Source organism: Falco rusticolus, chromosome 13 (assembly GCF_015220075.1).
Source record: "Falco rusticolus isolate bFalRus1 chromosome 13, bFalRus1.pri, whole genome shotgun sequence".
Classification (NCBI taxonomy): Eukaryota; Metazoa; Chordata; class Aves; order Falconiformes; family Falconidae; genus Falco; species Falco rusticolus.
The window spans coordinates 25,789,651-25,807,515 of record NC_051199.1 but is presented as its reverse complement, the minus strand read 5'-3'; the positions used below and the strand labels follow the sequence as shown (position 1 = coordinate 25,807,515).

General features: G+C 38.5%; 1 protein-coding gene across 5 annotated transcripts in view; it reads left to right on the top strand.

Moving 5' to 3' along the window:
* Positions 1-17,865, top strand: part of LOC119156560 (neuroserpin) — a 51,772-nt gene that overhangs the window by 6,868 nt on the left and 27,039 nt on the right. Inside the window, exon 1 of one of the 5 annotated variants that reach the window (XM_037406423.1) lies at positions 10,960-10,983. The exons of the other annotated variants lie outside the window; for them this stretch is intronic. The gene's annotated coding sequence lies outside the window, so the exon portion shown is untranslated. Of the gene's footprint in view, positions 1-10,959; positions 10,984-17,865 lie in introns of those variants that run through there. 5 annotated transcript variants of the gene reach the window in all.

Here is a 17,865-nt window from a genome sequence, read left to right as displayed (position 1 = left end):
ACGACTGCATGTGCTATGGACCATCCTTTTTCTTTTTTTCTTGTCCTGTAACTCTGGCTGTGATTAGTTCAGTCACAGAATTCACAAACATGTCTGTTCTTTTATCTAAGGAAGTTATCAGTGGAGGTCTGGGAAGAAGAGAGCAGCAGTGTTTGAGAATCTCTTAAGAGAAGTAAGGCAAGGTGTTGAAAAGAGCAACCATCTAGCACTTGCATTATAAACATAGATGTGGAGCTGAACCCTTTTAATTCAACACTGTTTTGGTTTTTGGTTGCTATGATCTCATTTTCATCCTGCAGCAATGTTGATCTAAGTATTGCAGACAGAGATTATGTGTTGTCCATAACTGATAGTAGTTAAGGTCTGGAAGGGATGTTTTGCCTTTGCCTTTCATCACTCCTCTGCATCAGAATTGGGCCTTTCCTCTTCATCTGCTTGTCTGTTTTTATCAGTCTCCTTCAGTGCTCAGGCTTAACCAACCGTCCAGATCTCCCTCTACGTGCTGTAGCGTTTCCCCTGCTATGCCCATGGTGCTTTTGCTCCTGCAGTGTGTGCCTGTAGATCTTTGCTTCTTTTAATCTCCAAGCAGCATTGTCCAACTCCTTAATTCTGCCATCTGAACATGCTGCTGCAAGGAAGCAGAACTGTGAGATGTACTAGATGTGGCTTTCTTTTCAGAGTAAGCAGGAGTAGTTTTATTTATACTGGTTCAAACAGAAAACAGTAGTCTGTGAAATATCCCACCCCCATGTGAACCTGTCCAGAAGTGGTTTGGTTTTTTAAAGTTTTTGGTGGTTTGTTTGTTGTTTTTTTTTATTTAAGCCAGAGACAAGGGAATGGCTAATGAATAACGTCTTCCCACATCTACCCCTGCCCCTCATGTGACAAACCTGAGTGAGTCAGGTGTGTAAAGAGCATCTCTAAATAGGAAATAGGAATTCAGCAAGACATGAAGTAACATCCTTCATAGAAGGAAGAAGCCTTATAGGACTAAGCAGCCTGAAACAGTGTTTGTGGTGCTTTGTAGCTCTGAGCGTTCTCATTCTTCTTACTGGGGATAGGTTCTGAATGTCATGAGTGCCTGAATGCAGCTCCTCAATTCACTGTCACCTGTGTAGTCGCTGCATGCAACAACTGTGCTTATTCTCAGTTTGTAGGAGAGAGCCTTTGATTAGTCCTCCCCAGCATCTCTGAGGCATAGAAAATGTCACAGTAGCACAGAAGCCTCTGTGGATTTCAGAGCTTTTGGAGTCTCCACCTGCACAGAAGCTACTTGGCGTCATCTGTAGGTGGCAGCTTCCATCTGCGCTCCCTACCATGTGTGTGCTGAAATACTAAAGAAAGCAGGGCATTAGATCTACGAGGAGATACCAAGAAAACCAAACATGAGAAAAACAAGCAAGAAGAAATCTCTAATTACGGGGGATATGGAGCAGCAGGGCATATAGAGAAGATACCCATGAAAGTGAGTAAGAAACAAATTGACTGTAAGTGGATTTGTTTTGAGGGGATGATATGCATGAAGCAAAAAAATGCCACTGGTGATTTTTCGATACAAATGTGTGGGAGGAGCATGTACATACAATATTAAAACACAGTACACTTGTGAATTGCCACAAGTGATAGTAGGTCTTCATATATGAAGTGACAGCAAAATACCTTTTAGCTTCAAGAGGACAAGCTTTTACTCAGTCACTGTGAAAATAAAACCTTGAAATGAAGGTAGCATATTTCTGTACAAGGACGCTAGGATATCTTGTATTTGGGAGGAAAGCAACGTAAGTTCAAATCTGCATTTAAAATTGTTACAAGGAGCTAGGTCTAATACCTAGCTCTATCATCTTTACTTGTAGTGAAAGTCCTATGGAAGCAGCTGTATGATAGTGTGTTCCCACTATTTGTCATTTTGGTATTGGTAGAGACTAATTGAATTTATATTCACCATTCTTTGCTAATCCTTATCTATGTAAGTATCCTGTCTTTGAGTTATTCCTTAAGAATTGTAGGGCTTTAGAAGAATCCTCAGCAATATTGCTGAAGCACTGAGAGAGCAAGGACAAAATTAATTTTTTGCTTTCAAAGGCTCTAGGATTGTTCTGGAAGCTCAGAGAAGGTAATGCTAATGGACAGGATAGTTTTAAAGGAAGAAGAAAAAAATACTGGTTTTTTAGATTATTTGGTATAGACAAGTAATTTAATCTATACTTGACCTGCATTTCTCCACCATTAAACAAAAAGAGACGACTCCTACTCATAAAATAAAATCCAGTAATGCGTGTGAGGCATGTGGGTGTTAGTTCGTTAAAAGGTAAAGGTTTATTTGAATGTGATTAATACTTTTAACAACCTTAATGTGTTGTATAATAGAAGTCATGTAAGCAACTAGGTGGTCATGTAATTCAGCAGACATGGTGGTCTTTGCTATCCTAGAGCAGCTTGGTATAGATTTTTAGAGATACTAAATCATTCATATTAATTACTCTAAGAATAAATGGTAACATTTATCATAGACTTCCTGTTTTTATTTTGTAAATCTTTCAATGCAATGATGGAATAATGCTTTGAAAGCCAACAATTGCAAATCTGAGATATTGTTTGAATTGTAGAGGCATTTTGCATTGTCCTGATCAAAGTAACAAGTATCATAAATAGACTTACACAACACATAAATATTGTGTACGTTCAAGGAGGCCATTAGAATACATCATTTATTTGGAAAATATTTGAGATAATGTATTGCTCACTCATAGAAAAATTCAATGTTGAGTTGAATTTCAATCAAGACTGTGAAAATACTTGATATCCTTTTGAAACAAGAAATTGTGCCATCACTGAAGTCTTGCAAGGCTGTGCATAGACAGGAAATGGCGTATTAATATTAAATTTCCATCTTTTCCACGCTTGAATGGAGTAGATCTGAAGTCACTTCGTTCAACAAAACAGCAATTTGGAACTGCTTTACAGAGTTCACTTGAGGCAACCTGCTCTTGCTAGTTCCCTTTAAATATGGATTATGGAGACTACTGAAGACTTTTTCATATTTAAATTGCCACTAGTTTTATTTTCTTACATTTTACCTGGTTGACTTGGGAAATAAATTTTTTCTGTCTTTTGGCTTACACAAAATATAGTTAATTAAGATATGCTATACTTTCTCTCCAGAGTCAAAGTATAATGTTCAGCTGGCCGACTTGCATGAATAATCCATCACTGTGTATCATTAATTTAGAAGACAAGCTATGGTAATTGATGTCTTTATGCAAGCTATGGAAATGCTTAGGGAAATCGCTTATTTTCTTGTTTGTGCATTTTTTTACGTTTGTTTTAGAATATTTCTAGGCCTGAGTAGTGTTGGGTTGTAGCCTCTGAAACAGATTAGCCTAGATTAACTGTTTCTGTGGGAACAGAACCATTTCTTGTTTTTGAGTAAAAATCTGAATATTTTTATCTGAAAAACTATTAAAATTGTAAGACTTAACCTTGGGCAAATCTTGTGCACATATACTGGATGAACCACTGCATAAGTTATGGAAGTTTCTAGTATAAAGGCCTGGCACAGTGATATTAGCAGTAGCCCCTGTATAGTAAAAATGTCTTTCAAAAATTATGACATTATTATATCTGGTACTGGAAAGAGGGATTGCAAGCATTAGTACATATTGTGTAAGTTGGTATTTAGACCTTCCTATACTTTGGTACATTGGAAGTGATTACCTGATGAGTTGGTAGCATGTTTCTCTATCAAACTAAGCATAACAAGAGCTGATGATATGTATATTTTCTTGGAAGACTTACACCTGAAGATAATTTAGCACACAATTCATAAAGTTTGCTTATATGTTGTTCCATTGTAACCATTGTGTCTGTATGGCTAGAAAAGTTACTGATTTTTGTTTCCTTTGTAGGTATCCCTTCACTTTCACTCATAATTGAAACATTAGAGTTTACTAGTCTATTGCGGTACGTAGCAATTTACAATTATTTTGTCCATCTTCAAAACAAGAAAGAGGCAGCCAAGTTGGTATTTGAATGAGAGTCGACTGCTTAGTGGTATTTCAGTAGCAGTTTAGAAGCTGAGTATCAATAACCTATAAGAAAGGCATCAGGTTGCTGAGGTAAATACAGCAAATGGCAATCATTTTTGGGTTCTAACAGATCAGAGTAATTTCAGCATTTTTTTCTTTTATTGCTGGTCCCTTATATTTGAAAATAAATGTCTGTTCTACCTCTAAATTCCTCCTGTATCAGCAACCAAAGATCTTTGTCTTCAGTTTGAGTCTTTCAACTTCATATGTGGTATTGCATTTGCAGAAAGGTTATGGGCTCCGCCTTAAATAGACTTTATGCTTTTCATTACAAAAAAAATAATTTTATGAACCTATGAAAGGTTTTGTAATGTGTGCATGCAGATTTCATATATGCAAATTGCAATAGAATTAATGTATTTCAATTGGCTGTAATGGGTCTTGGATTATATGTGATGTTTTCTATTCCATAGAGGAAACTTCTTAAATACTACTTACGTGTTCAGTAACTGAAATGCAAAAGGGACCATTTCTACATATAGTCCTTAAGATGTAATAATTCTGAAAATGAACAGGCATACTTCTTTTGTGCCTTCCCCCCCCGGGAATATTTACCTCCCATTTAAGCACCAAAATAGAGGCTTGTTTTCTCATGTGCTTGGCTACTCCTGCTTGCTCTCAACCGAGCTCTGGTGCGCTGCACTTTGAGAAATCCAACCCCTGAATTTTGGCATGATATGTAGGAACAAAAAGAGAACATGTTCACAATAAACTGGCATTTGAGCTAAATTCAAGTAGTCTTTGCCATTTTGGTTTAAATCTGTAAGATATGAGAAGTATCATAGCTTCAGTTATTGAAAAATGGTAATCGCAACTCTTCATAAAGTGAGATCAACCAGGTTTATTAATGCTTCCTGTGGACATACAGTGACTTTGCCCTGGGATGTTAAATGCCAAATTGAGTTGTGTAATTTTACTTTTTTCCCCCTTACAGACTGAGTGGCTAAACGTGCAGAATTTTCTGAGTAGCTCAAAATATTTTTGTAATACTAACTCAAGCCAAGGGGGAAAAGAAAATGTCATTTTTCAGGCCTTCTATTTAAAAGCAAAGATGAATAGTGAACAGAACCTGGTTCCTAATGGGGTTTGTATGCCAGCCACAAAACTCAGGAAATGGTGACTATTTCTGTGTTTCCATGCCTGATAAGGAACAGAGATTTGAACCTTATTTGCCTGCTTTGCAAAAAATTCCAAAATCATTGAACCAATAGAGATTTTGAGCTGCACCTTTCTTGGTGTTCCCTTAACAATTGTTTCATTTGTGCAGAACATAGATTGGGAGTGTATTTATGTAGTCTTTTTCTCTTGCTTTCCCTCTCATGCATCTTCCATGTGAGTTCACTATTCATTAGGTCACTAAAGTCCTTTTCAGCACTGTTTTTCAGTATTTAGAGGGTAGATAGCTTTATGGTTCTTAAAATGGGGGCATAGAATATATATGGGTAGAGGTGTACATGTGTATGTATACATGTATGTGTACGTATCTTTTTCAGAATATGGAGGACAGACAAAATGTATTCTGTATATGAGAAACTCAATTCTCTAGTTCATCTGCTTTCCCAAGTCACAGTCAACTGTCTCTTGACTCCTGACATGCTTGTCTAGCCTTCTTAAAGGGATCTAGTGGATATGGGTAGATCTAGAGAGCTCCCCAGGCAACTTACTCCACAGCTTCATTGTCTTTGCTATCAAAATACTATTGTTAAAGTCCAGTCTGACGTTTTGTTACTACAGTTTGTGAGTTTTCTTGTCCCATCCACTATGTGTACAGAATCAGATTAATATTTTAATTGCTTTTTTCTTCTTTCTCCATGGTTGATACCAAAGATAGAGCCTGAAATAAAACATGCCCAAACTGGCAGTATGTGAACTTTTAAGTCCACAATACTTTCATACTTGGCTATCTCAACTGGCATCATTTTTAGTCCAATTAAAAAATAAGTACTTGCCTTAAAAAAGTAACAGCTGGACTGCTATCACAGTCAAGCTTAGAAGAAAGTTACGTAGAAAGTACTGGTTTTTGAAAGGTACTGCTTGAGAATATAAGCTTTTATTTTACAGTAAGCAGCTTGACCTCTTTGACAATTGGTTTGCAATATCATAAACCAAATACACTGAGACATCCACAGTTTGATCAGGACATTACAGGGGAGAAAATTCTAGTATGCATTCCCGAATAAAGTAATCTCAGCAGTTAGAGGGAGTGGAGAGTTGCTGATGTCAAATAGCAGGTGAATATGTTTGCAGTTCCCTTCCTGAAACAAGCCAGCAAAAAGATAGTGGTGAGACCTATGAAAATCTGAACAACCTGAGGACTTTGAGGTAGTTAGTGCTCTCATTTTGTAACATCAAGGTCTGACTCTTTCTATATAAACAGGTTAAACTAGTAGAACCTTTTAAAACATATACAAGGAAATGTTTCTTTAATAGGGCCACAGTAAAGATTTTTTCTTAATGCAGACTCACTGAAAGGGAGTGTAAGCAGTGTTTGAGCTTAGGGATCAGCTGTGGCCACTCAGGCTTGTAATTACAGTTGTGATAAGTGTGTTTTCAAGCCTTGCTGTACTGAGAGTTTTCTTAATCCATTATTTTACTAGGTCTTTCAATTGCCCCTCCTAGTACATCATAACAATTCCTGAATCCCTTTGAATCATGGGAAAACAAATGTTAGGCTATTAATTTCTGGCTATAGAGAGACATAAATTTAAATCTTACCTAGACAAGTGCATGGTTGTGCCTGACATCATTAATTCTGTGTTTAGTAGGCACAGTAAGCATGCAAATATTACAACTCGATATCCAGTGAAGACTGGACTGTTTAAAGTCTAGCATTTTAATTTACCATTGGGGGGAAAATGTGTAGTACACTTTTAATCTATTAATAGTCTGTTACTGCAGACTTTGGGAACTAGAAGAGACATCCCCTATTTAAGGTTTGATATTTGCTGCAGTTGGCTTCCCTGTATTTTTATGAAAGCAAGCATGAAGCTGTCGTCTCAGCTGATTACTGTTTGCTCTTTAGGTCATGCAGAAATCCGTGCCATTGAATGTCAAACAGGACTGGACACTTGATACAGTTGAGCTGCTTTCACCTGTATGCAGAGAGTTTACTGCTTAAAACAACAAAACTATGAGCATTGTTCTTCACTTGAGGAGAGCCTGTACATTCTGCCTTGGAGAACTTTGAACAAAGAAGAAATAAACTTAAAAAAACCTTCAGATGAATAGTTTCATACTGGAAGTAATGTTTCCCCTTTAATTTCTACTACTATACCTGCTTCTGTCCCTCTAGCAGGTGGGCTAGCCATAATTTTAAACACCATTTCCTATATCACGGTGATAAACTTTCTGATTACGAGACAGAGGGGGCTGAGGTATACAGTCTAGTTTCCACACGGTGTACAGCTGGTCTCTGTGTGCTTCTTCAAGGATTAACAGATTCTTCGTGTGATTAGAGGTGAGCTTTTGACCATTTGCACATTGGGGTGTATTTGGATCCAATAGAACTGTTCTGTAGTGAATAAAAAAATGGGCAACACTTCTCATACAGCTGCACCAATTGCAAGCCTGTATGAGGCAAGGAGTTCTAGTTGATTGTTGGCTGAGTTTGCTGCTGAGGTATATTGATTGAAAATTAAAATATCTTTTCAGCTGTGGCTGTGTTAATGGAACAGGTTGGCACAAACTGGATCTAAACTCCTTGCTGTGAGGTACATCTGTCCATTTACCTATGTAACACCTTAATTTAGACATTAGCAGTCAATCTGTGGGAAATCTTGAAAACTGGGATCTTACAGGCAGAAGAATTCAGGTTAGCCTATTTACTTTTCAAAGCCACGCTACTTAAAAAGATTAACCTAATTTCTAATAAGAATGTGTATATTACCCATCAATGTAAAATATTAAGCGTGCATGAATCATAGCTTATACTACAAAAAATGGCAGTAAAATTATTGTCTCTCTAACAAAAGGTAGAATTAATATTAACTTGCCATGGGAAATCCTAGAGGAAACACCTAAGACTTGCTGGAAAACAGTCTGTTTCTGGGAGGGAGAGACAATGAGATTTCAAACCTTGTTTTTCATTCTGGGTGTTGGAAATGATTACTTTCTGTAAGGTATTGGAGTTTATGAATTATAAAAACCCATTTAAAAATCTTAAAAGAAACCAAAACCAACCAACCAAGCAAACAAAAAAATCCCCAAACACCCTCAGTACAACATAGCACAAATATGTTCATATAGCCACAGGGAGACTGTGTAGATGTGAGCCAGTGAACAATGGAAGCGGACTGTTTCTTCAGTGCTTCATGATTGCTCTTGTTCATGTGAATTACTTCAGCATTTAGAATTGGATCTAACATGATACAAGCTTTTTTGTGTGGGAGAATAAGCAAGATTAAGACAAATTCAGCTCCCCACATGTGTTGGTTAAATGGCTCATCATCAAGTGGATACTTGGAACAGCATCAGTTCTCATAAACACAAACCAATGAGGCATGAACAGTGATCCACAGAAGTGTGCTTCAAGGCCAGATTCCATTTTCCAGGCACAGCTTGAATACTGGACTCTAAACTGAGCTGTTTTGTCCATGGTGAGCCAAGAGGGGTATATTGACAGCTACAGATCTCCAAGGCCAGGGCAAACAAAACTGTAAGAACAAAAATGTGAATATTTCACACACACCCCCAAGTAAAATGAGTCTTGTTTTTTTGCCTCTAACTGAAGAAGCTATATTTCTTTGGTTGTTGCAGGTCTTCTGTTGTGTGTAAGATACCTGCACAGCACAGAATGGGTTTTTTTCCTCTCTGCCTTTTTCTTTCAGTTTCCAGCTCTCCCATTTACCCCTTGAAACTGCTACTGTTCCAGATATTCTCTCTGAACAATTTCAGTAACACATGCAGAGCACTGAGTTTGCTCCTTTTCTTCATACCCTGCCAGCTCCCCCAGTTTGAACAGTTTGAGGCTACTACTGTTTCCTTTTTTCTTAAGCTGGTAAGCTCATAGATGCTCATGAAGAAGCAGGAGGGAGGAAGGACTTGAATGATGATGTGGAGAAAAAAGTGAGGATTTTAGTGGCAATTCTGCCCACTATGCCACGCTAGCTGGTTTTTCATCCTGTCCAGATACTATGTGAGTTGGTCAGTTGCCTGTATTGGTGTCTGTAATTGGGCGATGCCCTGGCTGCTTTGTTTTTTTAGAGATTTGCAGAGCTGCTCTCAAGTGGAAGAAAACTGGAGTTCTGGTGTTGAAGAAATCAGAGATAAGAGACACATTAAAATATTTGAAAATATGTGAAAACTCTTGGTTGAGCAGATAGCAGTGATGCTGAACCCTAAGAGGAAAGAATTGGAATTGGCTGTAGGTCAGGAAGGAGGGGAAGTTTCATTTCGTTCTCCATGTGGTCTCTCCATGCTTCTCACCCCCTTTGGGAAGAGCAGTGATCAGCATGCTTCACATCAAAAAGAAATCCTTATCATATGCCTTGTTTGGAGTTTTACACTGTGTGAAATAGAGTGAAAAATTCTGTTACTAGCTGAATTTTGCATCCAGATTTTCCTGTATTTTTTTAGGAAAAAAAAAGTCATTATTGTGTAACATTTTATGCTGTTATCCGAGAGAAATATTTGAAGCGGTGAAGCTTATATAGCAGCGCTATATTTTTTTGTGTTACTGACTTTGATGGAATGTACTTGTTCGCTGGTTCATAAGTAAATACCCTCTGTGTGACTCTTCTTTCTTGTCCTTTTCTCTCTGAAGTTTTTGTGTGAGACCAGCTTTACAGGCTGTTTTTATTTTGGATTTTTGTATCAATTGTGGCTCTGTTGGTCAGCCTCAGCACACTTGCCAAAACAGCTTTTTCAACTCGGTTTTTAAAAACAGCCTTTCATAGGCCCTGTCCAGCATCAGCTGCTGTGCCAGGACAGCTCTATTAACTGGATGGTAATGGCCTGGCCACCTCTGCCAACAGGGTCCCCAGGCTGGCTCTAGAGCAGCTGCCAGCACGGAAGGTGCCAGGGCTGCGGGGTGGCTGGGGAAGCAGGGCTGGCATACTGCTGTGCTCGAGAGAGAGCGTGGGCCAGTGTTTCATACTGTTCTGTTGCTGGCTGTCAGGACTGTGCCTGTTGTGACGCTCTGTCTGATACATGCAGTTGCTTCTAAGAGTAATTGCAGCTGGCTGGAAGCTCACCAACAGCTGCGGCTGCTGCTGTCTTGCATCTTCTGTATAGAAATGGACTATCAAGCTGAGAAGCAATGTCCGTGCGTTATAAATAACAGTCCTTGTAACAATGAATTGTCCATTGTAATTAATCAGGGTACAACATCTACTTTTAATGCTAGGATTAATTGGTGGTTTCTTTCCCCCCCCCCCCCAAAATAATCTGTATATCTTGTTACTGTAAAAAACTAATTCTACTCTAAGTAGTGTTAACGTAAGCGAATAACAACTCTCCTGGTGATAGTGACATTACCTAAGTGTAAATGGAGCCCAATGTTGATTGCAAGTCTGAAGCCAGTATTGTTCTATAGGAAAGCAAGCTGGTTTGTATGTCACGCTTGCATTCAGTTTATGAAGCGATAGACTCTTTTCTGAAATCCTGATACATTTTAATTTACTTTCTTCATCTTGTTGATGTAGTTTTACCATAGGCTGATCTTTTTTCTTTTGAAGTCCTGGTGAAGGAAGCTAAACAATATATCGAAGAATTAACTTCTGCTTTGAACTTTTGAAACAGTGTTTTGCAGCCAAGATATACCTTGTCTGTTACATTGAGATGATTTATAGACTATCATTCCTCATTGCATACTGTTAAAGATATTTAAATTTTTTTCAGGTGGTTGGTAGGCTTTTGAAATGCATTCAGCAAGTCCCTTCCAAAGAGATGCAGTTTTAAGGTACTTTTTATGCAGTATCTCCTATTCCTATGAATCCCTGAATACTGAGGGACTCATGTTCAGTATTTGTTTATCCCCACTGAGTGTCCTCCTTCAGTCCTCCAACATTGGAAGGTTTCAAATTGGCTGTGAGAGCTTGTATAATGCCAGGCAAAGTATATATTCTAATGTAACATATCTCAAGTGACTATGTATAAATACAGAGTTGCAAGAAAAAGTGTATGGGCACATGAAACTTTGTATTCCAAACTCACTTGCTGTAAATGCTTTCACAGAATGTATTATTAATATTTATTGGTTCTGCTGAAACTGTAATATCGTAATGCATTACAGCAATATATGTGACATAAGTGAGAGCTTTCATTGCTTATAAGACTACGCTCTAGTACACGCAGTAGCATCGCCTTTAGACTTAAACTGCAATGATTGCATCTGGCAGTTGCATATGGTGAAACTTAGCTACTGCCCTTTTAATTAAATTATAGTTGGGAGCTTGCTTCTGGGAGCTTCCTGATCAACTGAAATCCACAGTAAAATAACAGAAATGTGACTTATTGTAAGAAAGGGAATTGTCAGCACATGCAAGAGCAGGCAAGAAGTTGTTGTTATATCTAAAGTAACTGATTACAGTGTGCTATCTCTGCTGCTTCTATTAGAAAACAGCTACTAGACAATCAGTTCACACCCTACCTTTCCCAAACAGCCCTAAGGAAACCTGGGGGAGGAGAAATAATGCTGTTGTCTCATTTGGGGTATCTTCCCTAGATGCTGTGAGTGGAGTACTATGTTGGCCTTTTCATTCAAAAGAAAAAGAAGATTTCCAAAAATAGAACTTGTCAGAATTGGTTCTTGAGAGCCTCTTAAGATGCAACTTTACCTCCTATGTCTAGGTATTGTTTATCCTTCCATAGTAAAATCGGGTAAACATCTTCACCACAAGACTAACATGCATGAGAGTAATCTCATTCAGAGTGGTGTATGGGGCTAACAAACCTCACAGAAAAATATATGTAAAAAACCCCAATATTAAAGAAATCAATCTATCCCTGATTAAGCTGCTTCTGTGGAACTTGACACCCCACCCCCCTTTTGATCTGTTGAAAGTAGATCCCGTATAGTATTTCAATTTCTAGCCTTGAGGCTCTCCCCAATCAGGCCTCATTGACTTTCTCAGAAGGGCCACCTGCACACTCCCAATTCTGAGCCTTTATAGTCTCCAAATACTTCATTTTTTTTCTTTCACAGAGGTTGGTTATTTAGTGTATTCTTATTTATAGCTTTTCGTTTGTGGGGCACGTTGTAGCTGTCACAAATAAAAGCGCGTTGCCAAACAATTTCTAAAAAATCCTCTCTTCTAGACAGAAGAAACAAATAGAGAAATTGTGTATGGGTCCTCACAACTGCAGGCCTTATAGTAGTGGATTTTGAAATAAGACCACCTTTTCTCAATTGTCTAGACATGGATTTAGATGTTTGCTTTAGGCTATTCAAATTTTAAGTATTTTGGACATGGCTTCTCAACATATCTTTTTATTTTTTAATTGGAGCTGAGGGATTATGCTTGAGGAAGCTCAATTAAAACAACTTTGGCTTGCATAATTGCTTCAGCAGGTTAGTGACTCGGCGCCAAGCTCCATGAAAGTTTAAATCCCAAGTGGTTTTAGTGGTAGAAATTGTCAATATGAAAGTTTTCAGTTTACCATTTTCCTTTCAGGTTTTCTTGAAGTTTCTGGTGTTACGGGGTTATTCATAAAATAGAAATAAAGAATCCTGACAGCCATGCCTTGCTATCTGTTGGAGAGCAAGCATTTAGTATAGTCCAAACTTTTAATAGAAGGAGTCTTCTTTGTCTTAGTCACTATATGCTAGAGGTTTAAATACCCAATATTTTATATAGGGTTATTATGCTGCTTTCTAGTGAAATTAACCTCAAGTTTTTCTGCTCCAGAAGGCAATGACTCCATAACTGACAGATGGTGATAAAATCCCATAACTTTATTACTAATGTTTGTGCAGACAAATATGGATGTCATTGCACATATCTGAAACAGATTCAAACAAACTTAATGATTCTAGATGTATCTGTGGAATCTCTGTCTGACAAGGTCATATGCTCACATAAGCTAAGGATAAACATCTTTTAGGGATAAACATGTTTTTGCAACATGGAAAATGTAAATACCAGCCCTAATATGGAGGAGTTGACTTGCTGGCTAAATGTAACTCATACAGTTAGCATTTATGTACCTGCCTGGTGGCAAGAGGCATGTATAATTTCACGATTGTCACCATTTCCAGTAACCAAAGTATGTTGTAGACACTTACATGTACTGCTTGCACTGTCCACGATAGCTGTAATTTACAACATTTTATGGACTTCTAGTTATTCTCCCTTTTCCTTGGGTATATTCTTCTGGCTGTAAGCAATAATACCTCATGAATTGCATATCTGTTGCTCTGAGAACTGGTACTTTGGTTTACCTCCTGTCAGCTTGAGGCAGGCTCTCCCATATCTCAGCTCCAGTGTAAGCATGCCCTAGTGGGTTGTGTAAGTAGACCCTTTTATAGCACTTGGTAGGATGTAGATTTACCATTTAGATGCTTGATGACAGCGGTTAGCCTTTGCACTGCTGTACCCTTTATAGCTGCCTGTTTTCACTTGTTATGTAAAAGAAATTATTTTTCAGGTGAAGGCAACTCAGGTTACAGCTTTGTTTCGCAGTACACTGTCATTCCCTGTGCTGGAGGGCAGAAGTGGCTGAATGATTGGGAGGAAAAGGACAAAGTAAGAAACTGATGGGAGGAAGTGCCACATTACTTCTGTGGGATTTTCTAGAAGTGAAACCACAGCATTCCAGATGTGAGAATACTTCTGCTCCAGTAATGCTAGCTAGAGATGTAATTTTTGCCTAATCTTGAAATAAAAATCTGAAAGGTTGGATTCCTGGGCAAAGAAAAGACTGAAAATTTATTCTTTTATTCTTCTGCAGTACAAACTGATTGAGTGGATCTGTAAGATTCTTGAGATCTGTGGTAGCAGCCATGTTCCCCTGTTGTGTCAGGGCAGCGTGCCCGAGGCAAGTCTAAACCAGTCCAGGAGCTCTTCCTCAGGGCTGCACGCCTCCTTGGCACATCCTTCAGGGTAGCCATGACAACCACCGCCTGGTCCTGGTGAACAGCTAATGATCCTGCTAACTGCTTAGTGCATCTCCTTGGTTCTGCTGGTGTTCACTGGTTTCTTTTTGGAGGGAGAGCTGTGGTGATTTTCCAAATTGTTATTAGTAGTTCTGCAGTCCCTCTGAGATTGTGTTGTTTGGTATGATTGCCAACAAGAAATCATCTAGAACAAAGGTGCCTGCGACAATTATCATATTTACTAACTGGCAAGGCAGCAATGACTGAATTTCACCAAACTTCTATCTTGTCATAATTAATCTGTCAGAGACGTGAAACAGTGTTGGCTAGATTTGAGGGGAAGGTGGGAACACCCAGCTCCTACCTAGGTAGATAGATGGTGGGGTTTTTTCCCTCTGACCAGCAGGGCTTGCTCCCTAAGTAAAGTCATTTCTTGCTTTATAAAATTGTTCTGCCAGACTTCTGTCAGTTCCTGCAGATGCTCTTCGTTACAGGAGAGAATGTAATCAGTTCTGTTAACACGCTTGCTTTTCTCCCCAAGCTTTTCTTTTATACACTGATCAGAAGGAATCAGCAGTTTTTCTCGTCTGTGCTTCCCACACCTTCGGTGTTTAGCTTGCATGTAGCCAAGAGTAATCTTTAAGGCAACTAATCTTAGTTTAGTCTGTGTGCTGAAGAACTTAGGCAATATATCACAGCTTTATTTTGTAGGTTTTTAAAGCCATAAATGAGTTGCTTTATAAAACCCACAGTCTGTTACAGTATAAAAGACAAGGAAATTATAACCCCTTTTCAACCTGTCTGGCATGCGTAAGGTACTAGAATTCAACCTTTAATTGAATTTTTGGCACCTTCCTACACTGAGTCCAGTTCTCCTCAAAATTAATGTATGTGAACGCAGTTTGAGTTTGTTGATGTGCTAGCTCTCAAAATATCTTGGCTTACATCGGATGCTTGTCCCTTTTGCATTTTTCTGAAAGCATATGTAATGAACTGAATAGTTCAGGGTTTGTGGGTGTGAGGAGATGATGTTGTTTTACTTCCTCTTAGTCATGCCAGCCTTATGCTTGGGGAAGGGCAAGTGCTATAGTTAATCGGTCCTGTGTTCTAGCCTATGAATGTTTTTCTTCAGACGTTACTAAAACTGGTGTTCCTTCTGCCCAGATAGAGGAGTACATCTGTGCTGGCCACAGGGCCAACAAACAGGCATGCTGCCCTTTCAGCTGGTTGTGACCTGTTGTGGAAGTGTAGTAGGCTGAATTTAAGGACTGATGAAATCCTTACAGAAGATTTCTGAAATCCTGAACTAAAAAGTTGCCAGGAATGGAAGTAGTCATGACCTTAATGCAAGTACCTACTGAACAACATATATCTGGAATATATTTTATTTTATTTTTTTTGTTACTAAGTAATGTGTGGGGAGAGTGACAGAAAATAAAAACTTAGAAAGAAGAGTGCCTTTCATTTCAGTTGTCTCCAAGAAACTCTTTAAGCCGTGTACAGAACGGTGTCCAAAAGCAAAAGAAGACCCCAGACAAAACAGGCATTTCTCTGTACCCAGAGCAGAAACACCGGAAGAATCATGTAAGAATGTCAGACTGAGTGAACTTGGTGATCCAGTGAAGAAGTGTGTGTATGTATGTTAGAGAAACCAATTTACACTGAAGTTGTGGTAGAAGTCACCAAATAACACCTGCGCAGGTAAAGCTGTGCAATAAGGTCTCATCTGGAGGTACAGGTATCTATCAGCTTTTTGAAGCAATAATCCATTGTTTAGTGTTCTGTTTCTGCTTTATCTTTTTTTTTTTTTTCCCTGAGTACAGTTGCAAAACTAATACTCTGACAAACCTCTGTAGCAAGTGATGATTTGTGATACACAATAGTTTTTCAGGAAGAGGCTGTTGCAAGGAGAGTGTTTGTTTGCACTGATTCTTTGATTGCCTTGTGGGAGAGTGGTGTTCATGCATGAATTAAGATAAAATAAAACAAAACTTAGATTCTGTCTGAGACTGGCCCTCAAATGTGAAATTGGTATCTTTGATGGTATCACATCTGTGTGATTGAGGATTGAAAGTATTTTTAACAGCTTTTTCTTTCATTCGTATAGGTAGCCAATGAATGCAGTAACATTTGAAACTGGTGGTTCTTGATTTTTAAACTTTGTTCAATGTGGACTTTTCAGCTGATGCAGTATTATTTAACTAGGTTTTATTGATGCAGACCACCAGTGACAGACTGCCCTGGGGATGACTCTGAGGAGAAATTAAAAAAACTGACTAAAAAGTTTGATGATACTCATGGGAAGTGTTCAACTTCCTGGGCATGCATTACATAATGTTCAGCTTCATTTCTGTCAGTTAAAGAATGTTTGTGAATAGGGTGCAGTCAATTTAAATGATGTTTTCTGTACTGCTGTGGAAACAAAACACAGTGCCCTCTTACTGAAAAGAGATTCTGAGAACATGCTGCACCGTAGTAAGTGCTCAGCTGTTCATTGCACCAAGACCTGCTGCATGAAAAGGCATGGGGAAGCATAAAACCAAAATTAATATAGCCTAAAGTAAAGCAGAATCAGAGAAGCAGTAACTGTTACAACTAGAATGATAATTAAGAGCTCGATTCCCTGTTGTCAGTAGAACAGCGTATGCTTGTACCAGAAATGCAAGAGTTGAACTGAAGAATTTACCACAGACACATCAGAGTATATGGATAAGATCTGACCATTTTCACATTGGCTGGCAAGGATTCATCAGGTGTCTGTTCTGTTCTACAGCCTTCTCCCCACTGATCATCACCACAGATCTTCAGTTTGCTCTAAAATATCTTCTCTTGCATCGTGCACTAGTTCATACATTGTGAGAGAGACATATTTTCACAAGTATCTTGAGAGCACTGCCAGCAAGAGATGGTTGCATCCTCTGCCTATACCTGGGTGCTCATTCCCACTTCCCTGGATGTGTATATTGGGAACTTCACTGTGAATTCTTAGAAAACCTCTCTAGACTAAAAGTGATGTGGAAGGGGCATTCCTAGTGGCAACTTCAGTTCTTCACAGCTTAACCTCTTGCATTGCCATCAACAGGATTTAAACGTGTTTTAAAACTAAGTGTGTTTGGTACTTTGTAAGAGGATTTCGGTATAAATGTTATTTCTCCCCATCTATGTACTTTATTTTCTGTCCAACTAAATAATTATTATAATTTGATAATTTTGCATGAGGAGCTTTTCCAGAGTGGTCAGGAAGAAAGATGACTTCAATTTGATTATAATTTGGGGGTTTTAGCATTGTCTGATACAAAGTATTTTATTAGCATTCAAATAGTATAACCTACATGTTAAGCACTCTAATTAAGATGTATAAATTTTCCTCCTCCTTCCCCCTTGCAATTATTTAAGCCTGTCTCACGATAGCACATATGACAAGGATCGGTGATGGAGTGCTGAATAGCTGGCTTTGCGGCTAAAAGCCTGGGGAAATGTCTTTTTTAAAAATGGAAGATTATCTTACATCTGTTGTAACCTTCTCAGGTCTCAAAGTGAGCTCAAACAGTTCTTGATAGAGGGGTGGAGAAAGCTTAGCTATCTGTATAATTGCATCCACATTAAGTGACACTTGTTTGCTTAGATTAGGATGTGAGAGTCCCCAAATTTGCAGGCCAGTTTGAAAGCCATGATGATGCTTTGGGTTCATCCTCAACAAAAGGAAGATAAGTTTTTGCTTATCTATTTTTTGAGTACAGTTTTTGA